Genomic DNA, 19,331 nt, shown 5'->3' with positions numbered 1-19,331 from the left:
AAGATCCCACGGCCGCTATTGGAAGAAGAGCAGGGGAGTTCTCCCCGGTATCCTGGGCCAATATTTAACCCCAAACAGCATCGCTTTTAAAAAAAACACATTACCTGGTCATTATCACATTGCTGTTTGTGGGATCTTGCTGTGTGCAAATTGGCTGCTGCGTTTCCTACATTACAACAGTGACTACACTTCAAAAGTATGTCATTGGCTGTAAAGCGCTTTGGGACGTCCTGAAGTCGTGAAATAGCGCTGTAGAAATGCAAGTCGTTTTTTTATTACCTTATGGCTTTGCTGCCTTACGATAATACCTTTTTGTTTTCTTCGTGTATAAACTGACAATATAAAGGAAAACCAGGACTGAATGAGGCACCGCTATCCTGCATGTGAATTTGACATCCTCAGAGTTAGTTGATTTAAAGCAGGATTATATATAATTCCACCCCAGTCTGTCAGTCATCCCATATTTTTTTGTGTGTCCCTTCCCGTCAAAGGTTTGCCTCCCGAGACCTTGGGTGCTGTTTGGGATCCATGGCCCAGTATGGATTTCCGATTTGAACCCTGAACTTTGCTCTTACTGTCTGCCTAGCCTGCCACTGACCTGTACACACGTATCCGTGCAGTGATTGTCAGTGATAACTCTTTTTGTTTTCTCTACGTGTGTCAGGAAAACGCTGCGTTTGATTATCCTTCTGCCCCCCCCCCCGCCCCCCCCCCCCCCGACCTTTCTCTCTATCTTTATCTCGAATCGAAGCCATCGATGGCTCTGTCCTCATTGCAGGCTATTTTAATCATCAAAAGCCTCGTCTCAATGCAAACTCCCCCTCACTCCCCTCTAAAAAAAGCATTGCACGGCCAAAGGTCAGGTACAGAAAAACCATTGATGTTAGTTCTGAAGCGGGTATTTTTTTTTTTAGAATTTGCTCGCTTTTTATCAGCGGGCGACAAAGTGAGAAGATTGGACAGCGGTTAGTCAACCTTGAAAGGAGCCTGAGTCAGCTCAGAGATTAAAAACCTCATGTTGAGCCTCTCCTGAGCTGTTTGTTGCACAGCCTCTGGGAGCAGGCCAGAGCCAGGGTGTCTGAGGGTTTGTTGGTTGGGGGGTGGGCTCTGGTGGTAAAGAGACAATCATAAGGCTAACAGGCCCACTTTCTTTTATTTACGTTTTAAAATTCTTTCACCCCTTCCACTTTCTTGAATGGCCTGTGCCATTCGCAGCCTGGAGGCAAGCAGGTGATGTGCGCCTAGGAGCTGGCAGTAGTGCACTACAATCCAACAGCTCGCGACAACAACTTGCATTTATATAGCGCCTTTAACGTAGTAAAACGTCCCAGGGCGCTTTGGAGGAGCGTTATCAGACAAAAATTTGACACCGAGCCACATGAGATATTAGCACAGGCGATCAAAAGCTTGGTCAAAGAGGTAGGTTTTAGGGAGCGTCTTAAAGGAGGAGAGAGAGGCGGAGAGGTTTAGGGAGGGAATTCCAGAGCTCAGGGCCTGGCCAGCTGAAGGCACGGCCGCCATTGGTGGAGTGATGAAAATCAGGGATGCGCAAGAGGCCAGAATTGGCGGAGATCTCGGAGGGTTGTAGGGGCTGGAGGAGGTTACAGAGATAGGGAGGGGAGGGGGCGAGGGCCACGGAGGGATTTGAAAACAAGGACGAGAATTTTAAAATGGAGGCGTTGCTGGACCGGGAGCCAATGCCGGTCAGCCTGGCAGTGACTGGCTCTGATTTCCCAGCTCCCTGGCATGTGTGAGGGACACTGTTCAAATAAGGCATTGTGGAATGGTGGCATTCAGTGTGCCAGAAAACTTAGGCACTTGTAGGTGATGGAGCTTTGTTGCTTCTAGAGCGGATTCAGAGTTTTGGTGAATTCCCTGTTCCTGGCAAATGGATGTACTCTCTCCTCCTGTCTCTGAGGCAGGTACAGTTGAAGTTACCATATTGACCATGCTACTTCTCTGCGTGTGGTTGTGTACAGTGCTGGTATGGGATGGCTATTTGCTCCATACAACATCAACCTTTTGAGTTGGAAAAGGCCAATGCGATTTGACTAATTTAGGTGTCGACCGTGGCTCAGTGGGCAGCACTCTCGCCTCTGAATCAGAAGGTCGTGGGTTCGAGCCCCACTCCAGAGACTTGAGCCCCATAATCCAGGCCGACACTCCCAGTGCCGGTACTGAGGGAGTGCTGCACTGCCGCAAGTGCTGTCTTTCAGACGAGACGTTAAACCGAGGCCCCGTCTGCCCTCTTGGGGATGTAAAAGATCCCACGGCTACTATTTGGAAGAAGAGTGGGGGAGTTCTCCCCTCCCGCCCCCCCGTATCCCTCAACCAACATCACTAAAACAGATGATGTGGTTATTATCACCTTGCTGCTTGTGGGATCTTGCTGTGCGCAAATCGACTGCCGTGATTCTTTACATTTCAACACTGACTGCACTTTATTGGCTCCTTTGACGTGCCTTGGAACGTTATAGGCCCTGTATGAATGCAAATGGCTGTAAAGTGGCGTGGGACGGTCCTGAGGCCTTGAAAGATGCTATATAAATGCAAGTCTTTTCTAACGGTGGGAGTGTGGTCTTGCACAGATAACCGTCCTTTGAAATTGTTGAGTTAGTGTCGGGGCGAAGTTCTTTCATTCCTCCCTGTTCCGTAGAGCAAGAGATTATTTCAATCTGTTCACACCTGCAGCGACCCTTCTTGTTCCTTGTGAATGGATTGATTCTTTTTTTTTGGGTCCTGGATCAGACGGGCAGTTTGCATTCCAGCACTGCCTTGGGAATCAGAACCTGTTCTTCCTGAATGCTGTTTTGTCTGCAGCTGATTAACCTGTTTGGACTTTTAATGGTTTGAGCTGCTTCACAACCAGTTGCATTGTACTGCCTTACCCGTGAGAATTTAAAGGCACCAAAGTGCTGGGCTTTCCGCCCAGTGATATGTAGCATTCCTGACACACCTCCCCCCCACCTTCCACTTGCATGAATTTTGCTGCAGTAATCTCTCGAAATTAGAACGTGCTAAACAATAAAATAAATTGACAGGGTAGTTATAGCACAATTTTTTACTCCAGCGCAAGGCAGAAAAAGGGGACATAGCTAAGCCCCTTAAAAGTGAACCCAGGAAAGATTCCTCACCCAAGGGGACGTGAGAATGTCGGACTGACTGCCCTTGAAACCCATAGATGGTGTCTCCCTCCCTAATGCCACTGTGGGAGAACCTTCACCGCACGGACTGCAGCGGTTCAAGAAGGCGGCTCACCACCACCACCTCAAGGGGCAACGAGGGATGGGCAATAAATGCCGGCCTCGCCAGCATCATCCACCTCCCAAGAACAGCTTTACAAAAGGTATTTAAAGATAGATGAATCCTCACTTGGGAAGGCAGGCTTTTAAGGGAAATGGAAAAAAGACAGGGAACTGGGATTGAAAAGATAGGAACATAGGAACAGGAGTAGGCCATTCAGCCCCTCGTGCCTGCTCCGCTATTTGATAAGATCATGGTTGATCTGTGATCGAACTCCATATACCTGCCTTTGGCCCATATCCCTTAATACCTTTGGTTGCCAAAAAGCTAACTATCTCAGATTTAAATTTAGCAATTGAGCTCGTATCAATTGCCGTTTGCGGAAGAGAGTTCCAAACTTCTACCACCCTTTGTGTGTAGAAATGTTTTCTGATCTCTCTCCTGAAAGGTCTGGCTCTAATTTTTAGACTGTGCCCCCTACTCCTACAATCCCCAACCAGCAGAAATAGTTTCTCTCCATCCACCCTATCCGTTCCCCTTAATATCTTATAAACTTCGATCAGATCACCCCTTAACCTTCGAAACTCCAGAGAATACAATCCCAATTTGTGTAATCTCTCCTCGTAACTTAACCCTTGAAGTCCGGGTATCATTCCAACAACATGGAGCAGCAGGGTACGATGGGCCCAATGGCCTGCTTCCTAACCTGATCAGCGATTCTCTTTTTAAAATTAGTCATAGAGTCATAGAGTTATACAGCACGGATAGAGGCCCTTCGGCCCATCGTGTCCGCGCCGGCCATCAGCCCTGTCTACTCTAATCCCATATTCCAGCATTTGGTCCGTAGCCTTGTATGCTATGGCATTTCAAGTGCTCATCCAAATGCTTCTTGAATGTTGTGAGGGTTCCTGCCTCCACAACCCTTTCAGGCAGTGAGTTCCAGACTCCAACCACCCTCTGGGTGAAAAAGTTCTTTCTCAAATCCCCTCTAAACCTCCCGCCTTTTACCTTGAATCTATGTCCCCTTGTTATAGAACCCTCAACGAAGGGAAAAAGCTCCTTAGTATCCATCTTATCTGTGCCCCTCATAATTTTGTACACCTCAATCATGTCCCCCCTCAGCCTCCTCTGCTCCAAGGAAAACAAACCCAATCTTCCCAGTCTCTCTTCATAGCTGAAGCGCTCCAGCCCTGGTAACATCCTGGTGAATCTCCTCTGCACCCTCTCCAAAGCGATCACATCCTTCCTGTAGTGTGGCAACCAGAACTGCACACAGTACTCCAGCTGTGGCCTAACCAGTGTTTTATACAGCTCCATCATAACCTCCTTGCTCTTATATTCTATGCCTCGGCTAATAAAGGCAAGTATCCCATATGCCTTCTTTACCACCTTATCTACCTGTTCCGCCGCCTTCAGGGATCTGTGAACTTGCACACCAAGATCCCTCTGACCCTCTGTCTTGCCTAGGGTCCTCCCATTCATTGTGTATTCCCTTGCCTTGTTAGTCCCTCCAAAGTGCATCACCTCGCACTTTTCCAGGTTAAATTCCATTTGCCACTGTTCCGCCCATCTGACCAACCCATCTATATCGTCCTGCAGACTGAGGCTATCCTCCTCTCTATTTACCACCCTACCAATTTTTGTATCATCAGCGAACTTACTGATCATACCTTTTACATTCATATCCAAGTCATTAATGTAGACCACAAACAGCAAGGGACCCAGCACCGATCCCTGTGGTACCCCACTGGCCACAGGCTTCCAGTCACAAAAACAACCTTCGACCATCACCCTCTGCCTTCTGCCACTAAGCCAGTTTTGTATCCAAAGTGCCAAGGCACCCTGGATTCCATGGGCTCGTACCTTCTTGACCAGTCTCCTGTGGGGGACTTTATCGAAGGCCTTACTGAAATCCATGGAAACCACATCCACTGCGTTACCCTCATCCACACGCCTAGTCACCCCCTCAAAAAATTCAATCAAATTAGTCAGACATGATCTTCCCTTGACAAAGCCATGTTGACTATCCCTGATTAATCCTTGCTTCTCCAAGTGGAGACGTCCAATTGGTAGGGTTGCCAACTCTGGTTGGACCTATTCCTGGAAGTTTCATCACATGACCGCCAGTCTCCAACCGTCCTCCCATTGGTCGCCTGACACGTCCATCCTTGCGGTGCCCCGCCTTCCCACGGCCAATCGGAAAGCAAACAGATTCTTCATTACCCGATTGGATGATTCTTGACCACCCATCAAACAGCCTTTTTTCCACTATCTGCAATATTTTTATAACTAATAAATAACTGCGGGGCAGTGGGATTAGTTTGGGATTGATACAGGGCTATGGGGAGAGAGCGGGGCAGTGGGATTGGTTTGGGAATGAAACAGGGCTATGGGGAGAGAGCGGGGCAGTGGGATTAGTTTGGGATTGATACAGGGCTATGGGGAGAGAGCGGGGCAGTGGGATTAGTTTGGGATTGATACAGGGTTAAGGGGAGAGAGTGGGGCAGTGGGATTAGTTTGGGATTGATACAGGGTTAAGGGGAGAGAGTGGGGCAGTGGGATTAGTTTGGGATTGATACAGGGTTAAGGGGAGAGAGTGGGGCAGTGGGATTAGTTTGGGATTGATACAGGGTTAAGGGGAGAGAGTGGGGCAGTGGGATTGGTTTGGGATTGATGCAGGGCTATGGGGAGAGAGTGGGGCAGTGGGATTAGTTTGGGATTGATACAGGGTTAAGGGGAGAGAGTGGGGCAGTGGGATTGGTTTGGGATTGATACAAGGCTATGGGGAGAGAGCGGGGCAGTGGGATTAGTTTGGGATTGATACAGGGTTAAGGGGAGAGAGTGGGGCAGTGGAATTGGTTTGGGATTGATACAAGGCTATGGGGAGAGAGCGGGGCAGTGGGATTAGTTTGGGATTGATACAGGGCTATGGGGAGAGAGCGGGGCAGTGGGATTAGTTTGGGATTGATACAGGGTTATGGGGAGAGAGTGGGGCAGTGGGACTGGTTTGGGATTGATACAGGGCTATGGGGAGAGAGTGGGGCAGTGGCATTAGTTTGGGATTGATACAGGGCTATGGGGAGAGAGTGGGGCAGTGGGGATTAGTTTGGGATTGATACAGGGCTATGGGGAGGAAGCGGGGCAATGGGATTAGTTTGGGATTGATACAGGGTTAAGGGGAGAGAGTGGGGCAGTGGGATTAGTTTGGGATTGATACAGGGTTATGGGGAGAGAGTGGAGCAGTGGCATTAGTTTGGGATTGATACAGGGCTATGGGGCGGAGAGCGGGGTCGTGTCCTAAGCTTCTTGCTCTGCTGCCCCGTATCCTAACTCACACCAAGTCCCCTGTGCTCGCTGACCTACATTGGCTCCCGGTCCGGCAACGCCTTGACTTTGAAATTCTCATTCTTGTTTTCAAATCCCTCCATGGCCCTCCCCCCTCCCTATCTCTGTAACCTCCTCCAGCCCTACAACCCTCTGAAATCTCTGCATTCCTCCAATTCTGGCCACTTGCGCAACCCTGATTTCCATCGCTCCACCATTGGCGGCCGTGCCTTCAGCTGCCCGGGCCCTAAGCTCTGGAATTCCCTCCCTAAACCTCTCCGCCTCTCTCTCCTCCTTTAAGATGATCCTTAAAACCTGCCACTTTGACCAAGCTTGTCCTAATATCTCTTATGTGGCTCAGTGTCAAATTTTGTCTGATAATCGCTCCAGTGGGACATTTTTAATATGTCAAAGACGCAATATAAATGGAAGTAGTTGTTGTTGAAATAGAATCATAGAATGGTTACAGCACAGCCATTCGGCCCATCGAGCCTGTGCCGGCTCTTTGTAAGAGCAATCCAGTTAGTCCCATCCCCCCGCTCTTTTCCCATCGCCCTGCAAATTTTTTTCCTTCAAGTATTTCTCCAATTCCTTTTTGAAAGCCACGATTGAATCTGCTTCCACCGCCCTTTCAGGCAGCGCGTTCCAGATCAGAACTATTCGCTGCGTTGAAAAAAATCTCTTCACGTCGCCTTTAGTTCTTTTGCCAATCAACTTAAATCTGTGTCCTCAGGTTCTCGACCTTTCCACCAGCGGGAACCGTTTCTCTTTATTTACTTTATCGGAACTCTTCATGATTTTGAACACCTCTATTGAATCTCCTCTTAACCTTCTCTGCTCTGAGGAGAACAATCCCAGATTCTCCAGTCTCTCCACGTAACTGAAGTCCCTCATCCCTGGAACAATTCTAGTAAATCTCCTCTGCACCTTCTCCAAGGCCTTGACATCCTTCCTAAAGTGTGGTGCCCAAAATAGACACAATACTCCAGTTGCGGCCGAACCAGTGATTTATAAAGATTCAACTTAATTGCCTTACTTTTGTACTCTATGCCTCTATTTATAAAGCCCAGGATCCCGTATGCTTTTTTAACCACTTTCTCAACCTGTCCTGCCATCTTCAAAGATTTGTGCACGAAAACTCCCAGGTCTCTCTGTTCCTGCACCCCCTTTTGAATTGTTTATACTGCCTCTCCTCGTTCTTCCTGCCAAAATGTATCACTTTGCACTTGTCTGCATTAAATTTCATCTGTCAGGTGTTCGCCCATTCCACCAGCCTGTCTATGTCCTCTTGAAGTCTATCACTATCCTCCTCACTGTTCATTACACTTCCAAGTTTTGTGTGATCTGCAAATTTTGAAATTGTGCCCTGTACACCCAAGTCCAAGCCATTAATATATATCAAAAAAAGTAGTGGTCCCAGCACCGACCCCTGGGGAACACCACTGTACACCTCCCTCCAGTCCGAAAAACAACCATTCACCACTATTCTCTGTTTCCTGTCATTTAGCCAATTTCCTATCCGCGCTGCCACTGCCCCTTTGATTCCATGGGCTTCAATTTTGCTGACAAGCCTGTTGTGCGGCACTTGATCAAACGCCTTTCGAAAGTCCATATACACCACATCAACCGCGGTGCCCTCATCGACCCTCTCTGTTACCCCATCAGAAAACTCAATCAAGTTGGATGAACACGATTTGCCTTTAACAAACCCGTGTCAAATAGCCTGTCAGCACTCACAATCCAGATTTCCAGGTTGCTTGGGAGAGGCGAGGGAGAACTACTTGCAGTGGTGAGCTTCGCACGGACGCAAATAAAGGCCTTCAGGAGAGGCATGGAGAAATTGGAAGAGAAAGTGGCGGGCTTTGACTTTCATTGGAAGTCTTGCGACTTGCTCTTCTAATTGATGGGTTGGTCGGTGCTGGACCGCGGCACACTGTGTACTGTAACATTGACATTTCCTATGGGCCAACAGTCAAAGCGTCAACCCATGTGTTACGTTTATGACAAAACGTTTGAAATACACAGTAAGTTGACGAATATGTAAAAGAGCAAGATGGGTTAATGTTTGGGGATGGCCTTTCTTGAGACCTCACTTTGCTGGTCTTGTTTCATTGATGTTGACTTATTCTTATTCCCCTGCTCGTCCCACGTGAAGGTAACTAAAAGTGGGAATTATTTGTTTAAAGTTGTTTAAATCAGCGCATTCTCCAAGCTAGTGACTCCTCCACCTGCCTCTGGACTCCCAAGGGGCCTGGGTCAGGCACGAATGTGATAGTGAGTCCCTCCCTATCTCTGTAACCTCCTCCAGCCCTCCGAGATCTCTGCGCTCCTCCAATTCTGACCTCCTGCGCATCCCCGATTTTAATCGCTCCACCATTGGCGGCCGTGCCTTCAGCTGCCTAGGCCCTAAGCTCTCCCTAAACCTCTCTACCTCTCTCTCCTCCCTTAAGATGCTCCCAAAACCTACCTCTTTGACCAAGCTTTTGGTCACCTGTCCTAATATCTCCTTATGTGGCTCAGTGTCAAATTTTGTTTGATAATCGCTCCTGTGAAGCACTTTGGTGATGTTTTACTGCATTAAAGGCGCTATATAAATGCAAGTTGAGCCAGCCCTGTGACGAATGCATTTCCATTTGGGATTGTTGTAGGTGTGTGGTGCAAAAGCTTTCAGTTTGCAAACTCACGTGTATCTGGGCTTCGATCGCCAATGAAAGGAACGACACCCTGAACCGAAATCTGTGGAACAACTTTTATTTTCATGTTACAATCGCTGTAATCCATCGAGGGTAAATTGTTTTTAAAGGCAGGTTTCAGAAAATGCACCAAATAAAGGGACAAAAATTGGATAGGGCCTGTTTTTGGGCGGGGGTAGTGCGATCCGCTGTTATCCTGCGCCCAATGGTCCCTGCGCAGACCTGAGGACTTCCCTGCAATCTGCGTTGGAAATCAGGGTTGAGTGAGGATTCCATGCAATTCCACCAGCAGGGGGAGCTCCAATCTCTTAAAGGCAGGCTGTCTGTTACAAATCTCTTAAAGGTAGCTGGTACCCGTTATTTGCTGAAAATGACAGTCTGCTGTCTGCACGGAGATCAGACATCACACACGTAAAATCCAGATGCAGCTCCCGTCCCTGTGTTTACAAACTGATGAGTTATGTTGAATCATTGAATAAAGGTTGCGCACCACTAAATCCCTATCCCCCAATCTGCATGACAGACCTCACCAATCTGCCGATCTGAGTTTGTACCAAGCCTGTGACAGTGTGTGCACCAAGGTTCTCTGCTGATGCACTAGAGGCCTTGGTGCAAGAGATGGACGGAAGGAGGGGCATGCTATATCGGCGGGGGGGGGGGGCAAGAGGCCCTCCAGACATATACCCAAAAGGCAAGGGGAGGCAACGGGGGATGACGTCAATGCCAGGAGCACAGCATCATGAATAGGGATGCAGTGCAGGAAGAAGTTCAATGCTTTGACATGAGTGGTCAAGGTGAGTGAGGTCAACTGTCAAGTGGCGTCTCCTACCAACTGCAGCACCAGCCACATCCACTGCTCCACGCACTGGCAGCTATTCAACCATGACAGGCACATCACCCAGACTCACGTCCCGCTTTTTTGCAGGAGAAGGCGGCGCATATCAGGAGGCAGCATGTGGCAGTGGCATTTTTTTTACTGCACGGAAGGAGGCCATTCGGCCCATCGAGCCCACGCCGTCTCTATGCAAAAATAATCCAGCGAGTCCCACTCCCCCTTCCTTTCCCCGCAGCCCTGTAAATCTTTTCCTTTCAAGTACTTATCCAGTTCCCTTTTGAAGGTCATGATTGAATCTGCCTCCACCACCCCCTTAGCCAGTGCATTCCAGATCCTAAACACTCGCTGTGTAAAAAAGTTTTTTCTCATGTCACCTTTGGTTCTTTTGCCAATCACCTTAAATCTATGTCCTCTGGTTCTTGACCCTTCCGCCAATGGGAACAGATTCTCTCTATCTACTCTGTCTAGACCCTTCATGATTTTGAACACCTCTATCAAATCTCCTCGCAACCGTCTCTGTTCCAAGGAGAACAACCCCAGCTTCTCCAGTCTATCCGGTAACTAAAGTCCCTCATCCCTGGAATCATTCTCGTAAATCTTTTCTGCACCCACTCTAAGGCCTTCACATCTTTCCTAAAAAGCGGTGCCCAGAACTGGACACAATACTCCAGTTGTGGCTGAACCAGTGTTTTATAAAGGTTCATCATGACTTCTATACTTTTGTACTCTGCCTCTATTTATAAAGCCCAGGATCCCGTGTGCTTTTTTAACCATTTTCTCAACCTGCCCTGCCACCTTCAACGATTTGTGCACATATACCCCCAGATCTCTCTGTTCCTCTACCCCTTTTAGAATTGTACCATTTAGTTTATATTGCCTCTCTTTGTTCTTCCTACCGAAATGTATCACTTAGCATTTTTCTGCGTTAAATTTCATCTGCCACATATCCGCCCATGCCACCAGCCTGTCTGTATCCTCTTGAAGTCTATCACTATCCTCCTCACTGTTTACTACCCTTCCAATTTTTGTGTCATCTGCAGATTTTGAAATTGTGCCCTGTACACCCAAGTTCAAATCATTAATGTATATCAAGAAAAGCAGTGGTCCCAGCACCGACCCCTGGGGAACACCACTGTACACCTCCCTCCAGTCCGAAAAACAACCGTTCACCATCACTCTCTGTGTTCTGTCCCTTAGCCAATTCTGTATCCATGTTGCTACTGCCCCCTTTATTCCATGGGCCGCAATCTTGATGATAAGCCTACCATGCGGCACTTTATCAAATGCCTTTTGAAAGTCCACATACACCACATCAACTGCATTGCCCTCTGTTACCTCATCAAAAAACTCTATCAGGTTAGTTAAACACGATTTGCCTTTAACAAATCCGTGCTGGCTTTCCCTAATCAATCCACACTCGTCCAAGTGACTGTTAATTCTGTCCCGGATTATCGTTTCTGAAAGTTTCCCCACCACTGAGGTTAAACTGACTGGCCTGTAGTTGCTGGGTTTATCCTTACACCCTTTTTTGAACAAGGGTGCAACATTCGCAATTCTCCAATCTTCTGGCAACACCCCCGTATCTACAGATGTTTGGAAGATTATGGCCAGCACCTCCGCAATTTCCACCCTTACTTCCCTCAGCAACCTAGGGTGCATCCCATCCGGACCGGGTGACTTATCTACTTTAAGTACAGCTAGCCTTTCAAGTATCTCTTCTTGATTAATTTTTAGCCCACCCAGTATCTCAACTAAATCTTCCTTTACTGAGGCTCTGGCAGCATCTTCTTCCTTGGTAAAGACAGATGCAAAGTACTCATTTAGTACCTCGGCCATTCCCTCTGCCTCCATGAGTAGATCTCCTTTATGGTCCCTAATTGGCCCGACCCCTCCTCTTACTACCCGTTTACTGTTTACATGCTTGTGGGAAGACTTATGGATTCCCTTTTATGTCGGCCGCCAATCTATTCTCACACTCTCTCTTTGCCCCTCTTATTTCCTTTTTCACTTCCTCTCTGAACTTTCTATATTCTGCCTGGTCCTCACTTGTGTTATCAACCTGACTTCTATCATATGCCCCTTTTTTCCATTTCATCTTACTCACTATCTCTTTTGTCATCCAGGGAGCTCTGGCTTTAGTTGCCCTACCTTTCTGCCTTGTGGGTACGTGCCTAGACTGTACCCGAACCATCTCCCCCTTAAAGGCCGCTCACTGTTCCTTCCCACTCGTTGGTGGCCTATAGAATACACCCAGTAGTGTAATGGCACCTCTTTTATTTCTCAACTCTGACCAAATAGATTCTGTCATTGACCCCTCCAGGACATCCTTTCTCTCCAGTACTGCAATATTCTCCTTAAGCCCCTCGAGCCTGTTCCACCATTCAATGAGATCATGGTGGACCTGTGACCTAAACCCATATACCCGCCTTAGCCCCATATCCCTTAATACCCTTGGTTCACAGAAATCTACCAATCTCAGATTTAGAATTCACAATTGAGCTAGCATCAACTGCTGTTTGCAGAAGAGCGTTCCAAACTTCTCCCACCCTTTGCATGTAGAAGCATTTCCTAACTTCACTCCTGAACGTCCTGGCTCTAAATGTTAGGCTATGTCCCCATGTCCTAATATTCAAGTCTAGGAGCGCTCCAAAAACAGTTACAAATGTCTCGGCAGCCAGAAGCAATAATCCAGCCACGAACCTGTAAAACCTGCATGGTCCCTTTAAATAGCGCTGGTGGGGGGTCCTCCAGGCACTCTAAGACACGTTCAGAAGGTCGGGGTTAAGACTGCGTTGAGTTGAGCTTTAAGTCCCAAAATTGTGCCAATCACTTTAAAACAGCGTTGCACACTGATTATATATCCCTTTTCTCCTTACTTTACATGCTTCTGGCATTCGTCATCTGCGCCTGCGCTAACTCCCATACCAAGATGGCGTCCGGCGCACGTCACGCTGGAAACGTGCGTGCTCAGCCAAGACGCCAACTTGCCACTTCGGGACATGGCCCAAATAAGCCCCCAAAGTGTCCAAAATCTCCACTTTTGACGCAGAATAGGAGAATGTGCCCCATGTACGGTACGGCCTTTATTCAGCACTGCCCCGTTTCTGGGCACTTACTCAGCTTCTGCTGGTTTTCCACGTTGGTCTGTGTAATGTTTTATCTGTTGGAGCGGCTTGGAAGGGATAACTCCAGGTGTCGTTCCTCTCTCTCATCACCTGTAACCAAATAAAGCAGCAAGTTTATAAAAGTGCTTTTATCTCTTCGCAGTTCCGCTCGAACTTAGTTTGCATGAAAATTGAAGGTTTCCTCTGTCGGGTTCAGCAGGAGCAGCCTGACCCAGGTATAATGTATCATCGCTCCATGCAGCATCGCGCTGCGCTGCCACAATCCCTGAAAAGTACTGTCCCGTGCGCAGAGACTGTTGACAAACAAACTGAAAATTGCTGCTACCTGGGAAACGTGCAGAAACGTTCACTGAGACTTGCAATCGAGAGCTTGACCGCCTTTGTTTCCTGTTGGCCGTAGCCTCAAAGTCACTAGCAATTTGCAAATAATGTGTGTACTCTAGTTATCCTTGTACTCTGACCTGTTTTACATGGGCAGGCCGAACAAAGTACAGCTGCATCTTCCAGCTCACCTTGGCTAATTTACCAAGTGACACATGGTACCGTGACAAGAAAGGTTTACTCAGATCACACCAGAACTGAGAGGTTATGCCTCTCAGGCAAGATTGAGCAGGCTGGGGCTCTTTTCTCTAGACAAGAGAAGACTGAGGGGTGACCTGATCGAGGTCTTTAAAATTATGAAAGGGATTGATAGGGTAGACGTAGAGAAGATGTTTCCACTTGTGGGGGAGACCAGAACTAGGGGCCATAAATATAAGATAGTCACCAATAAATCCAATAGGGAATTCAGGAGAAACTTCTTTCCCCAGAGAGTGGTGAGAATGTGGAACTCGCTCCCACGAGGAGTAGCTCAGGTGACTAGCATTGATGCATTTAAGGGGAAGCTGGATAAACACATGAGGGAGAAAGGAATAGAAGGATATGCTGATAGGGTGAGATGAAGTCGGGAGGGAGGAGGCTCGTGTGGAGCATAAACTCCGGCATGGACCAGTTGGGCCGAATGGCCTGTTTTTGTGCTGTACGTTCTGTGTAATTCTATGTAAAAAGCTGCATCATCACACTATTGCATCGATCATTCCAACCAAACAACACTGGGTGTAAAGACTAGCATGGCGATAAATAAAATACACGCAACTTTCAAAAAAAATTACATTTTCACTGTTTACATACAAATAAGCGTTTTATCATTTTTATACTTGCATCGTGCGTGACACGTGCTTTAAATTTGTTGGCACAATGTATGCAAAGGGTTTTTTTTATATAGAAATACATCGAAGTTACAACACGGCCGCAGGCCATTCGGCCCAACTAGTCCTTGTCGGTGTTTACCCTCCACACAAGCAAATAGTTCCAATCACTTTTACTCGCCCTGTTCCCATATCCCTTCATCCCTTTCCCTTCATCCCCTACCCAATCGAATCTTGAATGTTGACATAGTTTCTGCCTCAACCACTAACCCCAGAAGTGAATTCCACAGCCTTACTTCTCTCTGTGTGAAGACGTTTCTCACGTTTAATCTTGTATCTATGGCCCCTCAGTTTAGGCCCCTCAAACTGCTGGAAACAGACTGCTTCTATCCTAACCTGTCAGGATTTTGAACACTTCCATTATATCGTCCCGTAACCTGCGTTGTTCTAATGCAAAAAGACCCAATTTTCAAGTCTTTCTTTGCATTTATATTTCCTCATACCAGGCAGCACCTGTGTTGTAACCTCTCTAAAGCCTCAATATCCTTTCTATAGTGTGGAGCCCAATACTGCACACAGTAACATTAATGACTTGGATGAAGGGTTCGAGTGTAATGTACCCAGGTTTGCTGATGATACAAAGCTAGGTGGGAAAAGTAAGCTGTGAGGAGGACACAAAGAGTCTGCAAAGGGATATAGGCAGGTTAAGTGAGTGGGCGAGACGGTGGCAGATGGAGTATAATGTGGGGAAATGTGAGGTTATTCCCTTTGGTAGGAAGAATAGAAAACCAGAATATTGGTGAGAAACTATTAAATGTTGGTGTTCAGATAGACCTGGGTGTCCTGGTACAAACATCACAAAAAGTTAGCTTGCAGGTACAGCAAGCAATTAGGAAGGCAAATGGCGTGTTGGCCTTTATTGCAAGGGGGTTGGAGTACAAGAGTAAGACAGTTGTTCAGGGCTTTGGTGAGACCTCACATGGAGCATTGCGTACAGTTTTGGTCTCCTTATCTAAAGAAGGATATACTTGCAACGAAGGTTCACTAGATTGATTCCTGGGATGAGAGGGTTGCCCTATGAGGAGAGGTTGAGTAGAATGGGCCTATATTCTCCGGAGTTTAGAAGAATGAGAGGTGATCTCATTGAAACATATAAGATTCTGAGGGGGCCTGACAGGGTAGATGCTGAGAGGTTGTTTCCCCTGGCTGGAGAGTCCAGCACTAGAGGGCATAGTCTCAGGATTAGGGGTCGGCCATTTAAGACTGAGACGAGGAGGAATTTATCCGCTCAGAGGGTTGTGAATGTTTGGAATTCTCGACTGAGAGTGATAGATTTTTGGACTCTAGGGGAATCAAGGGATATGGGGATCGGGCAGGAAAGTGGAGTTGAGGTTGAAGATCAGCCATGATCTTATTGAATGTCGGAGCAGGCTCGAGGAGCCATGTGGCCTACTCCTGCTCCTATTTCTTACGTTCTTAATGCATTCATTCTTTGATTACAACCTGTTGATATATATTCCATTCCTAGCACTCGTGCACCTGATAGACTGTGTGGTGGTGCATGATCTTTACTCCATGGCTGGAGTCATGGATGATCCTGGGGCCTGAGTCAGGAGGTCATGGCTTCGAGTCCCCACTCCAGAGACTTGAGCCCATAATCCAGGCTGACACTTCAGTGCAGTATTGAGCGAGTGCTGCACTATCGGAGGTGCCGTCTTTCAGATGAGACATTAAACCGAGGCCCCGTCTATCCTCTCAGATCCCACGGCCACTATTTCGAAGAGCTGGGGAGTTCTCCCCGGTGCCCTGGCCAACATTTATCCCTCAACCAACATCACTAATACATCTGGTCATTTATCTCATTGCTGCTTGTGGGACCTTGCTCTCTGCAAATTGGCTGCTGCATTTCCTACATTTTTAAAAATTCGTTCATGGGATGTGGGCGTTGTTGGCAAGGTCAGCATTTATTGCCCATCCCCAATTGCCCTTGAGAAGGTGGTGGTGAGCCGTCTTCCTGAACCGCTGCAGTCCGTGTGGTGAAGGTTCTCCCACAGTGCTGTTAGGTAGGGAGTTCCAGGATTTTGACCCAGTGATGATGAAGGAACGGCCGATGTATTTCCAAGTCGGGATGGTGTGTGACTTGGAGGGGAACGTGCAGGTGGTGTTGTTCCCTTGTGCCTGCTGCCCTTGTCCTTCTCGATGGTAGAGGTCACAGGTTTGGGAGGTGCTGTCGAAGAAGCCTTGGTGAGTTGCTGCAGTGCATCCTGTGGATGGTACACACTGCAGCCACGGTGCGCCGGTGGTGAAGGGAGTGAATGTTTAGGGTGGTGGATGGGGTGCCAATCAATCGGACTGTTTTTTCCTGGGTGGTGTCGAGCTTCTTGAGTGTTGTTGGAGCTGCACTCATCCAGGCAAATGGAGAGTATTCCATCACACTCCTGACTTGTGCCTTGTAGATGGTGGAAAGGCTTTGGGGAGCCAGGAGGTGAGTCACTCGCCGCAGAATACCCAGCCTCTGACCTGCTCTTGTTGCCATTACAACTACGGCTACACTTCATTGGTTGCAAAGCGCTTTGGAACGTCTTGAGCTTGTGAAACGCGCTATATAAATGCAAGTCTTCTTAGTGGATTTAATATTTATGGGCTTTCCAAAAGCACTTTATATGAGACCATATAGAGACTTATATCAAAGGTAGTGGCAGACGGAATTAAGGGGAATATGGCCACATTCGTAGAGAGATGGTGGGTAGAAAACCAAGGGTAAAATGATGTTACCTGGACTGGAGAGATGTGGTAAGTGGTATTCTATGGGGTCTGTGTTGGGGCTATCGACATAATGAATGGTCTTTGGAATTGAGGGAGCCTTAGTGGGGTTGTGGCAAATTGTGATGAAGATTGCACTGCCCCAGTTGGTGAGGTGTTGGTTAATTAGCATTAATGCCCCATGTAGATAGTAGCAAGGGTAGCCAATCACCCAAGAAGTAGAAATTGCTCCTTGGACCAGTCACCAAGAAGCAGGACATTGTGAGTGAGGTGCCTTTAATTTATCACGCTGCTTGTCCGACATGCAGTACTATGAGCAGAAATTTCATCCAGCTAAATATTGGGAAGACCGAAGCCATTGCGTCCGGTCCCCGCTACAAACTCCGTTCCCTCGCCACCGACTCCATCCCTCTCCCCGGCCACTGCCTGAGGCTGAACCAGACCGTTTGCAACCTTGGCGTCCTATTTGACCCTGAGATGAGCTTCTGACCCCATATCCCCTCCATCACCAAGACCCCTGACTTCCACCTCTATAACATCGCCTGTCTCCGCCCCTGCCTCACTCAGCCCATCTGCTGCTGAAACCCTCATCCATGCCTTTGGTACCTCCAGACTCGACTATTCCGACGCTCTCCTGGCCGGCCTCCCACCTTCCCCACTCTGTAAACTTCACCTCATCCGAAACTCTGCTGGAATTCCCTCCCTAAACCTCTCCGCCTCTCTCCCTCTCTTTCCTCTAAGATGCCTCTTAAAACCTACCCCTGTCCTGATATCTCCTCATGTGGCTCGATGTCAAATTTTGTTTGATGACACTCCGGTGAAGCGCCTTGGGATGTTTCACTCCGTTAAAGGCGCTATATAAATGCAAGCTGTTGTTGTTGCCCGAGTTGGAGCTTCAGTGCACTCCGCCACAGAATAATTACAAATCTGCCCCGTGCCGTCAGTGTTACTGAGCTGCCAATCGCAGTAATGCTGCGGTTCAGAGGGACGCAAAGGATCCTAGATGGGGAAAACAGGAGCTCCTCGTTCCGCCTCGTTCTCCGAGACGCCTCTTCCCGCCTCGTAGTGGCTTGTATTGGAGTGGGAGCTATGGAGAATTCCCGGGAGCTGGGTACCTTCTGCGGGACAAGGAAGAGTCAAAAAATATCATTTATTTTCAAATAGGAAAAAGGAGCTGTGCCTTCAACAGAAGAGAGAATTTTTCGAAGTTTCCCGTTTTTGGGAGTCCCACTTAATTGTTAGTTTACAAATCATGAATCGGGTAAAGGCACTGCCTCTCTTTTAAGCTCGTGTGTAATCATTTTATTTTAAAAGGGCAGCTGGAAAGAAAAGATGTATTTAAAGATCAGTAAAATTGTTGCCTTAAGGGTTAATAGCCACTTGTTTTTTTGCTGTGCCTTTCAGGAGACGTACGACAGAGTGCATCGTCCGGCCCGAGAACAGAACCACAGCGTGCGGTGCACAGAGCTGCTCAGTCTGAGAGTGCGGACCTTGCCTGCTTCGGTGAAAGCCACTTCAGGCGCAGCACAAGTTCAAAGGTAAGGAACTCCCGATTTACGACCCCGAGCTCGCAAGAGGCTAGGCTGAAAGCGTTTTGCGGTTTGTTAGCAGTCCGTTTCTGAATCACTGGGGTGGGTTTGTGCAAAAGTCCAGATGCAGAGTTGGCAGTTTAATTCACCAAGTGATGAGTGAGCTGAGACTTGCCCAGTGGTTGCCAGTGCAGTATCAGGCAAGTCACAGGAAGCACTACGATCAAATTTCTGAGCCACTCAGCTGTCTCCAGTTGCACCCTTTCTGTCATCTATTTTTTACTGTGTTCACATTACTTTGTGTACAATCCATCTGGTGATAGTCCCCCATTCATTTTAAGAACATAAGAAATAGGAGCAGGAGTAGGCCAATCGGCCCCTCGAGCCTGCTCCGCCATTTAATAAGATCATGGCTGATCTGATCCCAACCTCAAATCTAAATTCATGTCCACTTTCCTGCCCGCTCCCCGTAACCCCTAATTCCCTTCACTTCTAGGAAACTGTCTATTTCTGTTTTAAATTTATTTAATGATGTAGCTTCCACAGCTTCCTGGGGCAGCAAATTCCACAGACCTACCACCCTCTGAAAGAAAAAAAAAGATGCATTTAAATAGCACCTTTCACGACCTCAG

At 47.7% G+C, this 19,331-nt stretch overlaps 1 protein-coding gene across 3 annotated transcripts in view; it reads left to right on the top strand.

The window, feature by feature from the left end:
* LOC137306496 (pyruvate carboxylase, mitochondrial-like) overlaps positions 1-19,331 on the top strand; it is a 1,155,436-nt gene that overhangs the window by 45,976 nt on the left and 1,090,129 nt on the right. For all 3 annotated transcript variants that reach the window (XM_067975757.1, XM_067975758.1, XM_067975759.1), the window contains one exon: positions 18,575-18,708. The gene's annotated coding sequence lies outside the window, so the exon portion shown is untranslated. The remainder of the gene's footprint in view (positions 1-18,574; positions 18,709-19,331) is intronic.

Source organism: Heptranchias perlo, chromosome 43 (assembly GCF_035084215.1).
Source record: "Heptranchias perlo isolate sHepPer1 chromosome 43, sHepPer1.hap1, whole genome shotgun sequence".
Lineage (NCBI taxonomy): Eukaryota > Metazoa > Chordata > Chondrichthyes > Hexanchiformes > Hexanchidae > Heptranchias > Heptranchias perlo.
The sequence above is the reverse complement of the archived record's forward strand: the minus strand, read 5'-3'. Positions and strand labels throughout refer to the sequence as shown.